The following is a 15,425-nucleotide window of genomic DNA, read 5'->3' on the forward strand; positions in this document are numbered from 1 at the left end:
GCTGCACAGTGTGTATTCCCACCAAGAGTGTAAGAGCGTTCCCCTTTCTCCACATCATCTCCAACATCTATTGTTTCTTGTATTGTTAAATTTAGCCATTCTGACCGGTGTAACATGGTATCTCATCATGGTTTTGATTTGTATTTCCCTGATGATGAGTGATGGTGAACATTTCTTTATGTGTCTGTTAGCCATCTGCAACCCTTCTTTGGAAAAATGTGACATGTCTTCTGCCCATTTTTAAAGTGGATTATTTGTTTTTTGGGTGTTGAGTTTGATAAGTTCTTTATATATTTTGGATACTAACCATTTATCAGATATGTCATTTGCAAATATCTTCTTCCATTCTGTAGGCTGCTTTTTAGTTTTGTGGATTATTTCCATCACTGTGCAGAAACTTTTTATCTTGCTGAAGTCCCAACACTTCATTTTTTCTTTTGTTTCCTTGTGTTCAGCAATGTGTTTAGTATGAAGTTTCTATGGCCAAGAGCGAAGAGGTTGCTGCCTGTGTTGTCCTCTAAGATTTTGATGGTTTCCTGTCTCACATTTAGGTCTTTCATCCATTTTGAATTTATTTTTCTGTTTGGTGTAAGAAAGTGGTCCAGTTTCATTCTTTTGCATATTGCTGTCCAGTTTTACCACATCAGTTGTTGAAGAGACTGTCTTTTTCCCATTGGATATTCTTTCCTGCTTTATTGAAGATTAGTTGACCATATAGTTGTGGGTCCAAATCTTGGTTCTCCATTCTGTTCCATTGAACTATGTATCTATTTTTGTGCCAATTCCATACTGTTTTGATGACTACAGTTTTGTATTATAGCTTGAAATCTGAAATTCTGATGCCTCCAGTTTTATTTTCTTTTTCAAGATTGCTTTGGCTATTTGGGGTCTTTTGTGATTCCATACAAATTTTAGAATTGTTTGTTCTAGCTCTGTGGAAAATGTCAATGGTATTTTGATAGGGATTGCATTAGATGTGTAGATTGCTTTGGGTTGTATGGACATTTTAAGAGTGTTTGTTCTTTCAGGGGCACCTGGGTGGTGCAGTCGTTAAGCGTCTGCCTTCAGCTCAGGGAGTGATCCCAGGTTCTAGGATCAAGCCCCACATCAGGCTCCTCCACTAGGAGCCTGCTTCTTCCTTTCCCACTCCCCCTGCTTGTGTTCCCTCTCTCACTGGCTGTCTCTGTCAAATAAATAAATAAAATCTTTAGGGGGAAAAAAAAAGAGTGTTTGTTCTTCCAATCCATGAGTATGGAAAGTTTTTCCACTTCTGTGGGTCATCTTCAATTACTTTCATAAGTGTTCTATACTTTTCAGGGTAAGGATTTTTACCTCTGTAGTTAGTTTTATTCCTAGGAATCTTATTGTTTTTGGTGCAATTGCAATTTGGATTGCTTCCTTGATTTCTTTTTCTGCTGCTTCATTATTAGTGTGTAGAAATGAAACAGATTTCTGCACATTGATTTTATATCCTTCAACTGTGCAGAGTTCATGTTTTGGCTCTAGCTTTTAAAAAAAAATTTATTTTTTTAAAATTTTTTACAGATGTAGTGAAGAGAAGGGCCATATGCACCGCAATGTTCATAGCAGCATTGTCCACAATAGCCAAATCATGGAAAGAACCGAGATGCCCTTCAACAGATGACTGGATTAAGAGGTTGTGGTCCATATATACAATGGAATATTACTCAGCTATAAAAAAAATGATTTCTCAACATTTGCTGCAACATGGACGGCACTGGAGGAGATAGTGCTAAGTGAAATAAGTCAAGCAGAGAAAGACAATTATATGGTTTCTCTCATCTATGGAACATAAGAACTAGGAAGATTGGTAGGAGAAGAAAGGTATAAAGAAAGGGGGGGTAATCAGAAGGAGGAATGAAGGGGGGTGGGGGAATGGGATAGGCTGGTGATGGGTAGTAAGGAGGGCACATATTGCATGGTGAACTGGGTGTTATACGCAACTAATGAATCATCGAACTTTACATCAAAAACCAGGGATGTACTGTATGGTGACTAACATAATATAATAAAAAATATATAAAAACAAAAAAGAAGGGGTAATGAAGCATGAGAGACTATGGACTCTGAGAAACAAACTGAGGGCTTCAGAGGGGAGGGGGATGGGGGAATGGGATAGGCTGGTGATGGGTAGTAAGGAGGACACGTATTGCATGGTGCACTGGGTGCTATACGCAACTAATGAATCATCGAACTTTACATCAAAAAAATAAATAAAAATTAAAAATTAATAAAATAAATAAATAAACAAAAAGTTATTTTTATATTTTTTATTTTTATTTTTTTATTATGTTGAGTTAGCCCCTGTGTAGTACATCATTAGTTTTTGATGGAGGGTTCAGTGATTCATTAGTTGCATATAACACCAGTGCTCACCACAACATGTGCTCTCCTTAGTACCCATCATCCAGCTACTGCATCCCTGAACCCCTTCCCCTCTGAAACCCTCCTGTTGTTTCCTGGAGTCCATAGTCTCTCATGGTTCATCTCCTTCTCTGATTTCTCCCCCTTCAGTTTTCCCTCCCTTCCCCTATGGCCCTCCGTGTTGTTCCTTATGTTCCACATATGAGTGAAGCCATATGATAATTGTCTTTCTCTGCTTGACTTATTTCACTTAGCATAATCTCCTCCAGTTCCATTCATGTCGATGCAAAAGGTAGGTTTTCATCCTTTCTGATGGTTGAGTAATATTCCATTGTATATATGAACCACATGTTCTTTATCCATTCATCCATTGAAGGGCATCTCGGTTCCTTTCACAGTTTGGCTATTGTGGATACTGCTGCTATGAACATTGGGGTGCATGTGGCTCTTCATTTCACTACCTCTGTGTCTTTAGGGTAAATACCCAGTAGTGCCATTGCTGGGTCATATGGTAGCTCTATTTTTAACTTCTTGAACAGCCTCCATACTGTTTTCCAGAGTGGCTGTACCAGCTTGCATTCCAACCAACAGTGTAAGAGGGTTCCACTTTCTCCACATCCACACCAACATTTATTGTTCCCTGTCTTGTTAATTTTTGCTATTTTAATTGGTGTAAGGTGGTATCTTATTGTGGTTTTGATTTGTATTTCCTTGATGGCTAGTGATGTCGAGCATTTTTTCATGTGTCTGTTAGCCATTTGTATGTCTTCTTTGGAGAAGTGTCTGCTCATGTCTTCTGCCCATTTTTGATGGGATTACTTGGTTTTTGGATGTTGAGTTTGAGAAGTTCTTTAGAGATCTTGGATACCAGCCCTTTATCTGTAATGTCATTCACAAATATCTTCTCTCATTCCATGGGTTGCCTCTTACTTTTGTTGACTGCTTCTTTTCCTGTGAAGAAGTTTTTAACTTGATGAAGTCCCAATAGTTCATTTTTGCTTTTGTTTCCCTTGCCTTTAGAGATGTATCTTGCAAGAAGTTGCTTTGTCTAAGATCAAAGAGGTTGCTGCCTGTGTCCTCCTCTAGGATTTTGATGGATTCTTGTCTCACATTTAGGTCGTTCATCCATTTTGAGTTTCTTTGTGTATGGTGTAAGAGAATGGTCCAGTTTCATTCTTTGCACGTGGCTGTCCAATTTCCCAGCATCATTTATTGAAGAGACTCCCTTTTCTCCATTGGATGTTCTTTCCTGCATTGTTGAAGATTAGTTGACCATAGAGTTTAGGGTCCATTTCTGGAGATTCCATTCTGTTCCACTGGTTTGTGTGTCTGTTTTTGTGCCAGTACCATGCTGTCTTGATGATCACAGCTTTCTGATACAGCTTAAAGTCAGGCATTGTTATGCCCCCAGCTTTGGTTTTCTTTTTCCATATTCCCTCAGCAATTCCAGGTCTTTACTGGTTCCATAAAATACTTGAGGATTGTTTGTTCCAGCTCTGTGAAAAATGTCAATGGTATTCTGATAGGGATTGCATTGAAAGTGTAGATTGTTCTGGGCAGCATACACATTTGCACAATGTTTACTCTTCTGATCCATGAGCATGGAATGTTTTTCCATTTCGTGTCTTCCTCACTTTCTTTCATAAGTGTTTTGTAGTTTCTAGAGTTTAGATCCTTTACCTCTTTGGTTAGGTTTATTCCTAGGTACCTTATGGTTCCTGGTGCTATTGTAAATGGAATTGATTCCTTAATTCTTCAGTCTTCAGTCACATTGTTCATGTATAGAAATGCAACTGATTTCTGTGCATTGACTTTGTATCCTGCTGTGTTGCTGAATTGCTATATGAGTTCTAGTAATTCGGGGGTGGAGTATTTTGGGTTTTCCACATAAGGTATCATATCATCTGTGAAGAGAGAGAGTTTGACTTCTTCTTTGGCTAGGACTTCTAGTAATATGTTGAACAACAACAGTGAGAATGGGCATCCCTGTCATGTTTTTTACCTTAAGGGAAAAGCTCTCAGCTTTTCCCATTGAGAATGATATTCTCTGTGGGCTTTTCATAGATGGCTTTTATGATATCGATGTATGTTCCTTCTATCTCTATATTTTGAAGAGCTTTAATCAGGAAAGGATGATGTATTTTGTCAAATGCCTTTTTTGCATCAATTGAGAGGATCTCTATGTTCTTGTTTTTTCTTTTATTAATGTGCTCTATCATGTTGATTTATTTGTGAATGTCAAACAACCCCTACATCCCAGAATAAATCCCACGTGGTCATGGTGAATAATCCTTTCAATGTACTGTTGGATCGTATTGGTTAGGATATTTTTTAGTATTTTGGCATCCATATGCACCAGGGATATTGTTCTGTAATTCTCCTTTTTGATGAAGTCTTTGGTTTTGGGATCAGGGTAATGCTGGCCTCATAGAACAAGTTTGGAAGTTTTCCTTCCATTTCTATTTTTTGAAACACCTTCAGTAGAATAGGTATTATTTCTTCTCTAAATGTTTGGTAGAATTTTGCCTGGGAAGCCATCTGGCCCTGGACTCTTGTTTTTTTTTTTTTTTTTTTTTTTTTTTTTTGGGGGGGGGGTGATTACTGCTTCAATTTCCTTACTGGTGATTGGTCTATTCAGATTGTTTATTTCTTCCTGTTTCAGTGTTGATCATTTATAAATTTCCAGGAATGCATCCATTTCTTCCAGGTTGCTTAATTTGTTGGCATATAGTTGCTGGTAGTAATTTCTAATAATTGTGTCTATTTCCTTGGTCTTAGTCATGATCTCTCCCCTTTTATTCATGATTTCATTGCTTTGGGTCCTTTCTCTTTTCTTTTGGATAAGTCTGGCCAGTGGTTTATGGATCTTATTAATTCTTTCAAGGAACAAGATTCTAGTTTTGTAGCTCTACTCTACTGTTTTTCTGGTTTCTAGTTCATTGATCTCTACTCTAATCTTTATTATTTCTCTTCTCCTGCTTGGCTTAGGTTTTATTTGCTGTTCTTTCTCCAGCTCCTTTAGGTATAAGGTTAGCTTGTGCATTTGGGTTTTTTCTAATCTTCTGAGAGAGGCTTGGGTGACTATGTAGTTCCTGCTTTTGCAGTATCCCACAGGTTTTGGACCAATGTGTTTTCCTTTGCATTAGTTTCCATGAATTGTTTAAGTTCTTCTTTAATTTCCTGCTTGACCCAGTCATGCTCTTTAACTTCCAAATGCTTGAATTTCTTCCAAATTTCTTCTTGTGATTGAGTTCCAGTTTCAAGGTATTGTGGTCTGACAACATGCAGGGAATAATCTCAATCTTTTGGAATCGGCTGAGACCTGATTTGTGACGCAGTATGTGGTCCATTCTGGGGAAAGTTCCATGTGCATTGGAGAAGAGTATTTTGTTGTTTTAGGGTGGAATGTTCTGTATATATCTACAAAGTCCATCTGGTCCAATGTAGCATTCAAAGCCCTTGTTTCATTGTTGATTTTCTGCTTAGATGATCTGTCCATTGCTGCAAGCGGAGTGTTAAGATCTCCTACTATTAGTGTATTATTATCAATATGATTCTTTATTTTGGTTAACAGCTGGCTTATGTAGTTGGATGTTCTCATGTTGGAGGCATAGATATTTACAAGTGTTAGATTTTCTTGTTGGGTAGACATTTTAAGTATGATATAGTCTCTCTACATCTCTTACTACAGTCTTTAAAATATAATTTGTCTGATATGAGAATCGCTACCCCAGCTTTCTTTTGAGGTCCGTTGACATGAAAAATCATTCTCCATCCCCTCACTTTCAATCTGGAGGTCTTTGGGTTCAAAATGAATCTCTTGTAGACAGCATATGGATGGGCTCTTTTTATCCAGTCTGCAATTTCATAAGAGCATTTAGGCCATTCACGTTGAGAGTAACTACTGAAAGGTATGTATTTAGTGCCATCATATTGCTGTAAATTCCCTGTTTCTATAGATTGTCTCTGTAAATGTATGGTCTATATTACTCTTGGGGTCTTTCTTCTTTTATAGAATCCCCCTTAATATTTCTTACAGAGCTGGCTTGGTGGTCACATATTTTTTCAGTTTCTGCAAGTCCTGGAAGCTCTTTGTCTCTCCATCCATTCTGAATGACAGCCTTGTTGGATAAAGTATTCTTGGCTGCATGTTCTTCTCATTAATACCCTGAATATGTCTTGCAAGCCCTTTCTGGCTTGCTAGGTCTCTGTGGAGAGGTCTGATGTTATTCTGATGTTTCTCCCTCCATACATAAGAAATCTTTTCCCCCTAGCTGTTCTCAGGATAGCTTCCTTGGCTCTAGGATGGGCAAATTTTATTATATGCTGGGGTGTTGGTCTATTTTTATTGATCTTGGGAGGGGTTCTCTCTGCCTCTTGGACATGAATGTTTGTTTCCTTCCCCAGGTTTGGGAAGTTCTTAGCTATGATTTGCTCAAATATATCTTCTAGCTCTCTCTCTCTCTCTCTCTCTCTCTGTCTCCACCCCCTTGGGGATCCCAATAATTCTGTCATTGGAATGTTTCATGGCATCATTGATCTCTCTAAGAAGGTCATTGTTCTCATGGGCTTCTAGTTGTTTATCCCAGTCCTCCTCAGCTTCCTTCCTTTCTATCAGCTTATCTTCTGGATCACTAATTTGTTATTCTGCCTCATTTACCCTGACTGTTAGAGTATCCAGTTTAGACTGCATTTCATTTATAGCATTTTTAAGTTCGGCCTGATTAGATCTCATTTCTGCTCTTAAGGATTCTATGCTGTTGCTAGTGGTTTTCTCAAGCTTAACTATTGATTTCATAATTGCTACCCTGAAGTCTATCTCACATCTTGCTTATATCCATATCCATTAGGTCTGTGGCAGAGGCCATTGTCTCTGGTTCTTTTCTTTGTTGGGAGTACTTCCTCCTAGTCATTCTGTTGAGGGATGGTTGAGGGAATGTACAGATTCCAAAATATCAACCATGACCCAAGGAAGATACACCCTAGGAAAATCCAGAATAGTTGGAAGCCACCACCAAAAAAAAAAAAAAAAAACAAAGCCACAATGAAACCCAAGAATAAAATTTATAGAATTATTTCTTTAATAAAAAATTTTTAAAAAGAAAAGGAAGGGGGAGGGAAAGGAGGTTATAATCCCTCAGGGTGGTCAAAGTAGGGCATTTTAGTTTTTCCTGGGTGTATTTTGTTCTGTTTGTTAGAGGGCACTACTTCCTAAAATTACAGGGAAAGTAAAACTGATATACATATAAAGGTAATATTGAATAGGGAAAAAAGGACTACACTAAAGCATATATCTATATAAAAATATATAGGTGCGGAAAAGTACAAGCTAAAAAGCTGCTATGAATTATAAATTGATATATTGAACATCTGGTTGAAATGAGAAGAAGGTAAAAAGAAAAAACATAGAAGAAGCATAAGAGGAAGAATAAAAAGAAAAAGAGAGTTATCTGAAAATATACGAGCTGTGAGGCAATGCCTGGGGCTCAATATACTATTTTCCCCTGGTGTAGGAGTTTTACAGTTTTTTGGAGGCCCTAGGGTTGTTGACCTCTTCTTCTTCCAGCCTGTCTTCTGAGGGAGGGGTCTGCCACACTATTTCTCAGGCAACCCAGCTTGGGCAGAGTTGCCCTGCCCCCTGTCAGGGGGCTGGGCTCTGTCAAAACTGGTATTTTAAGCCTTTGTTCTCTGGCAGCTTTCTGCACCTCTTCTGAGGATTAGAGCAAAAATGGCTATACCCAGACCTCTGCCCCAGAGCAGAGAAATCACAGTCTGCTCTTCTCTGAATACTCCAGAACACACAGTCTCTGTTTCTTTCTGTATGTGCTGCTGAAAACCTCAGCCTCCTGCGAGTGGTGTGTGCCCACAGCAAACTTCTCAGTGGTTGGTCCAGTGGCCCAGGCTTGTCTCTGCCCTTTGTGCTTCTCAAACCCCAAGAGGTCCCGGTTCACATGCCCCCCCCCCCATTGACTCTGGATCCATTTGAGCACTGCACTAAAGCTCTTTCCTGGCTGGTACTGCTCTGCAAGTTTTTGCCTGGCCCCCAGCACAAGAAGCTCTTTCGCTTTAGTGTTATATCACTTTCCAGGCACCAGCTTATGGCGGCTTCCTCCCCCTTCTGCTTATCTTCGGATGTCTGACTACAGATTCATAATTCCGCCCCTCCTACCTCAAGACACAATATTTTTCTGCTTGTAGAGATCCATGGATAGATAGATAGATAGATAGATATAGATATATATCTATATATATCTCAGGCTGATTTTGTGGGTGTTCAGAATGGTTTGGTAGATATCCAGCTAAATTCAGCAGACTGACTGAAAGGAGGTCCCCGACTCCTCTGCCAACTTGCCCCCTCCCCCTAAAATTTATTTATTTATTTTAGAGAGAGAGAGCATGCAGGGGGGAGGGGCAGAGGAAGAGGGAGAGAGAAACACTTAAGGAGACTCCCCACTGAGTGCAGAACCCAATGTGGGGCTTGATCTCACAACTCTGAGATCATGACCTGAACCAAAATCAAGAGTTGGATGTTCAACTTACTGAGCCACCTAGGTGACCCAGTTCTAATGATTTTTTGGTGGAATCTTTCAGGTTTTCTATGTAGAGTATCATGTCCTTTGCAAATAGTGAAAATTTGACTTCTTCCTTGCTGATTTGGATGTATTTTATTTCTTTTTGTTGTCTGATTGCTGAGGCTAAGACTTCCAGTACTATGTTAAATAGTAATGGTGAAAGTGGACATCCCTGCCTTATTCCTGACCATAGGGGAAAGACTTTCAGTTTTTCCCCATTCACAATGATATCAGTTGTGGGTCTTTCATATATGATCTTTATGATGTTGAGATACATTTCATCTATCACTACTTTGTTGAGGGTTTTTATCCAGAAAGCATGCTGTATTTTGTCAAATCTTTTTCTCTGAATCTATAGATGGGAACAACATGTTCTTATCCTTTCTTTTATTAGTGTAGTGTATCACATTGATTGATTTGCAAATATCAAACCACCTCTGCAGCCCAGGAATAAATCCCACTTGATCATGGTGAATAATATTTTTAATGTACTGTTGAATTCTATTTCCTAATATTTTATCGAGAATTTTTAAATCCCTGTTTATCAAGAATATTGGTCTGTAATTACTTTTAGTGGGGTCTTCTGTCTGGGTTTGGAATCAAGGTAATGCTGGCGTCATAGAAAGAGATTGGAAGTTTTCCTCCCACTTTTTTTTTTTTTTTAAGAGTTTGAGAAGAATAGTATTAACTCTTCTTTAAATGTCTGTTAGAATTCCCCTGGGAACTCCTGGACTTTTGTTTATTAGGAGACTTTTGATTGTTAATTCAATTTCTTTGCTGCTTATGGGTCTTTTCAAATTTTCTATTTCTTCCTGTTTCAGTTTTGGTAGTTTGTAAATTTGTAGGAATTTGTCCATTTCTTCCAGATTGCTTACTTTGTTGGTATATAATTTTCATAGTATTCTCTTATAATCATTTGTATTTCTGTGGTGTTTGTTCTGAACTCTCTTCTTTATCTATTTGGGTCCTCTCTCTCTCTCTCTCTCTCTCTGTATGTCTAGTTAAGGGTTAATCAATTTTTTAAATTATTTTTTAAAGAACCAGCTCTTAATTTCATTGATCCATTCTGGTTTTGTTGCTGTGGTTTGTTTCTATATCATTTATTTCATCTCTAATCTTTATTATTTCCCTTCTTGTGCTGACTTTAGGCTTTATTTGCTGCTCTTTTTATGACTTCTTTAGGTGTAAAGTTAGGTTGTGTATTGAGACTCTTGTCTCTTCTTGAGGTAGGCCTATATTTCAATATAGTTCCCTTTAAGGACAGCTGAATCCCAAAGGTTTTGGACTGTCATGTTTTCATTTTCATTTGCTTCCATGCATTTTTAAAATTTCTTCTGTAATTTCCTCGTTAAACCATTCTTTACTAGGATGCTCTTTAACCTCCATGTATTTGAGGTCTTTCCAATTTTTTTCTTGTGGTTGACTTCAAGTTTCATAGAATTGTGTTCTGAACTATATACATGGTATGATCTCACTCTTTTTGTACTTCTTGCGGGCTGATTTGTGATCCAGTGTGTGATCTGTTCTGGAGAATGTTCCATGTGCACTCAAAAAGAATGTGTACTCTGCTGCTTTAGGATGAATTGTTCTGAATATATCTGTTAAGGCCATCTGGTCCAGTATGCCATTCAATGCCATTGTTTTTTTGTTGATTTTCTGCTTAGATGATCTGTCCATTGTTGTAAGTGGGGTATTAAATTCTCCTACTATTATTGTATTATTATTAATGAGTTTCTTTATATTTATTATTAATTGATTTGGGTGCTCCCAATTTGGGGGCATAAGTATTTACAATTGTAAGGTCTCCTTGATGTATAGACCCCTTAATTATCATAGATTGCCCATCTTCATTTAGTTACAGTTTTTGCTCTAAAATATAGTTTACCTGATATAAGTATAGCTACTCTGGCTTTCTTTTGATGTCTATTTGTGTGATAGATGATTCTCTATCCCCTCACTTTCAATCTGCAGATGTCTTTAAGTCTAAAATGAGTCTCTTGTAAGCAACATATAGATGGATCGTGGTTTTTTAATCCATTCTGATACTTTACGGCTTTTGATTGGAGCATTTAGTCCATTTAGGTTCAATGATTTTTAAAAGATATGAATTTAGTGCTATTGTTTATCTATAGTGTTGGTGTTTCTGGTGATGTTCTCTGGTCCTTTCTAGTTTTTCTTGCTTTTGGTATTTTTTCCCACTCAAAGAGTCCCCCTTAATATCTTTTGTAGGGCTGGTTTAGTGATCACAAACTCCTTTAGCTTTTGTTTGTGTGGGAAACTCTTTATTTCTCCTATTCTGAATGACAGCCTTGCTGGTTAAAGAATTCTTGGCTGCATATTTTTCCCATTTAGCACATTGACTGAATCCTGCCACTCTCTTCTGGCCTGCCAAGTTTCTGTGGACAGATCTGCTGGGAAACTGATTTTTCTCCCCTTGTAAGTTGACTCCCCCCCCCCCCCCTTGCATGCTTTCAGGATCTTTTCTTGTATGTATATTTTATGAATTTGACTATGGTATACCTTGGTGATGGTTGGCTTTTCTTTAATTTAATGGGTATTCTCCGTAATTCTTGGGTTTTGATGCTCGTATCCTTTCCCAGATTAGGGAAGTTTTCAGCTATAATTTCCTCAAATAAACCTTCTGCCCTTTTTTCTCTCTCTTCATCTTCTGGGACTCCTTTCATATGATTATTCCATTTTAATAAGTCGCTGAGTTCCCTAAGTTTACCTTTGTGATCCATTACCTTTGTTTCCCTCTTCTTTTCAGCTTCATGATTGTCTATCATTTTATCTTCTTTATCACTGATTCATTCCCCTGTTTCCTCCATCATCATTTTTAGGGACTCCATTTGGGTTTGCATCTCAATTATAGCATTTTTAATTTCAGCCTGACTAGATTTTAGTTCTTTTATTGCTGTAGTAAGGGATTCTGTAGTGTTTTCTATGCTTTTTTCAATCCTAGCTAGTATCTTTATAATTGTTTTAAATTCTAGTTCAGACATCTTACTTATACCTGCATTTATTAAAATCTCTTGTTGTCATTTCTTCTTCTTTGGGGGAGGTGAATTCATTTGTCTTGTCATTTTAGAGGTAAAAAAAGAAAAAAATAAAAATTCAAAAAATTTAAAAATTCAAAAAATAAAATAAGATAAAATAACATGCATAAAGGAAGCTAGATCTTAGCTGTGTTTTGGTTTGCTTGTTATGAGAAACTTATTAGAAAAAAACGTAGGCTGAAAGAAAAGAAAAGAAAAAGGAGTAAAGACTTAAAAAATTAAAAATACAATAAAATAAAAAGAAACAAAAAATTGCTCTTTCTGTATCCAAGAAACAAGAAACAAAAAACAAAATAAAAATAGCAGACAAAAACAAAGACAAAACCAAAAAGAAATGGAAAAAAAAAAAGATGCTAGATCTCTAGAGCTGATACTTTACAGCCCTTTACAATCAGCAGACTTGGTGGGGGTGAGGGGTTTGTGCTGGTCTTCTTCGGGAGGGTTTGCTGCTCTGATACTCAGGTGAACTTGCCCTAGAGAAGATGTGCCTGCAGGGCACAGGGGGTAGGGATGGGGTGGTGGCAGTGGGGCTTGGTGTAGTGTTCTGGTTCTCCACTTGGTGCCACTGTTCAGCTCACCGACGTGGGTCAAGCTGATGGGTACGGGAGAAAATGGCTTCCTCCTGTTCTCTCCTTTCTGGAGTGGGAAATGCTCACCACCTGTCTTTAGTGAGCCCTCAGAGATCCACAAACAATGACCCCTCCTGTATCCCTAGTTTCCATTAAGTCCATGCCTTCACCCTGTCTGTGTCAGAACTGTCTGCCTGCCAGATGGTGCAGTGCTCCTGTGTTTTATCTCAGGCATGGCTGTATTTCAAAACCCCACATTTCAGAGACCCCCAAGGTATGGACCCACACTGATCCTCTGCAGGAGGCTTTCCCTGCATTGTGGCCAGTCCTGACTCATAACAGAAGACAGTGGCATGACCACTTAGCAGTTCAGAGTCTACAGTGAATGGCAACACACAGCCAACATCAGGTTTTGCAGCCCTCAGCCAAGTTCTTTGTTCCTATTCTGGTGGACAGGGCAGTGCTATGGTTCTTTCAGGGTCCTTTGCCTTCAGAGAGGCTGTTACACCTTTCCCAAATGCACTCAAACTGTGGCCTATGCAGCTGGTCCCAAAGACAGTGGCATGACTGCACAGTGGTTCAGAGTTTATGGTAAATCACAACACACAGCCAGCGTGGGGGTTTGTGCCCCTCAGTTGGTGTCTTTGTTTCTATCCTGGTGGGTGAAGCAGCTCAATGTTGCCAGCAGGGTCTTTTGCCCACTGAGTGGTCATATTGCCTCCCAAATGCACTCCAAACAGGGGAATTGCTTTCTTCCTATGTGATCCTGGGGATCTTCTGGCTTGCTACTGCTGTGGCTCAGCTCTGCTCCCCCACCAGAGCACCACTCAGCTCTCCTGGCCTGAACCTATGTCACAAACTTTGAGCCATCCTTCAAAACCTGCACTCTGTTGCTTATGGAAAACTGGCAGTATTGTAGCCCTCTCCTTTCCCCCCCATCAGTGGTTTTGAGCAATAGTTTTCTTGTGAGACCCTAGCATGTGTTTTCACTCTTTTTTCCCCCTATGTTTTTTCTCTCTCTTCCTTCTATCTCGCTACTCTCTCTTTAGTCAAGGCTCTCTCCCCTGAGGAGTGCCCACCACTCTTCTCCCACAGATCAACTCTCTGAAGTTCCTACTTCCCACGGGTCATTTTTCTGGTTTGTAGATGTGCAGCTTTGTTCTCTAAGACTTCCTATTGATTTCTTGGGTGCTCAGAAAGATTTGATATTAATCTAGCTGTGTTCCAGTAAGGAAGCAGGCTTAGGGTTGCTCTATTCCTCCACCACCTTACCTCCCTCTTTCATTATTTTTCATTGTTTTGTCTCTTAGGTCATTAATTTGTTCCTCTGCTTCTTCCAACCTGCTGCTTCAAGCTTGTTTCTAATCTCATTTGTTGCATTTTTCATCTCTGATTCTTTTTTATCTCTGTGGTAATTCTCTGTGGTAATTCTCTCCCTGATGCTTTCTTTCTTTTCTCAAGTCCATTGTGTATCCTGATGATCGTTGCTTTAAATTATCCATTAGACATGTTAGTTATACCTCTTTCCCTTAGATCTCTGTCTGTGGCCTTACCTTGTTCTTTCATTTGGGATTAAATTCCTCCACCTTGGCATTTTGTCTAAGTATCTGCCTTCTCTGTGTTAGAAAAGCCTGTTATGTCTCCTGCTCCTGAAAGCAATGGCCTCATAAAAAAGAGATCAAGTAGTGCCCAGCACCTAGTGCTTCAGGGAGTGTCTCTGGTGTGTGCTGCAAGCACACTGCTGTTGTGTTTTGACTGCTCTATCCTTCAGGCCAGTTGTCTTCAGGGGTTCTCCTGGCCCACAGTGGGCAGTATTTGGTCCTTGGCCTGAATGTTTGAGTTTTAACTAACTATGCTCTGTTCTACTTGTGAAATGAGATCTGATACAACTTCCATGAGAACTGAGGTCCTGCAGAACTCTGATTGGGAGTCATGGTGTAAGCAAGGGTTTGCGCTGGAGGGGTAAGGGCCCCACCACACTGGGACTGAGGCATGCTTTAACTGAGAAGGCAGTCCCACCAAAACATAAGGGCATGGGGCTTGGGGCAATCAAGTTAGGCAGCCAGTGTTGTTGCCGCCCTGCTTCCTTCAGGTGACTTTGTGTGTTTATGTTGAGAAGCAGGAGAGGAAAGCAGCACTAGCCAGCTCTTTTATCTCAGGAGAGGCATATCTGTGAATGCTGCCTCTCAGAGACACACTCCAAGAAGAGTGAAAAATCTCCCCACTGTGTGCACCAGGTATTCTTCAAATCACTGTTTTCTTGCCATCTGCCATTAGGTTGTTTGCCTGCCTTCTTTCCAGGAACAGACAGTGCCCTCAAGGTTCTATCTCAGCCAAACCCACTGATCTTTAAAACTCCAGGCTTTAAGTCCTGTGGTTTGCAAGAATTCACAAAATTCAACCCCTCTCATTTTCTAAGCCAATGGCTTTGGAGAAACATTCTGTGTGTGTGTGTGTGTGTGTGTGTGTGTGTGTGTGCTTCTCTCTCTCACTTTTCTCCGGGAACACAACTCCCTCCCCTGTGCAACACCTGTGTTCTCTTTCTCTGCTAAACCATGGTCTCTGCATTTCCTACCTTCTATGATGTGACCCCATCTTTCTCTTTAGATGTGGAGTTTGTTCTGTCAGTCTTCAGGTCAATTTCTGGTGTATTTAGGATGAGTTGATTGTCATCTAGTTCTGTTTGTGTGTTGAGACATTCCAAAGGTCCTCCTACTCCACCACCATCTTCCTTCTGTCAGGTAAAACTGTAAATGATTTTTAAAATTAGTTAAAAGACACCAAAAAGATGATGAAAGACATGTAAAAGCTACATATGTAAAATTGGAAAAATCAGAAATAAT

This window comes from Ursus arctos, unplaced genomic scaffold, assembly GCF_023065955.2.
Source record: "Ursus arctos isolate Adak ecotype North America unplaced genomic scaffold, UrsArc2.0 scaffold_11, whole genome shotgun sequence".
NCBI classification, from domain to species: Eukaryota; Metazoa; Chordata; class Mammalia; order Carnivora; family Ursidae; genus Ursus; species Ursus arctos.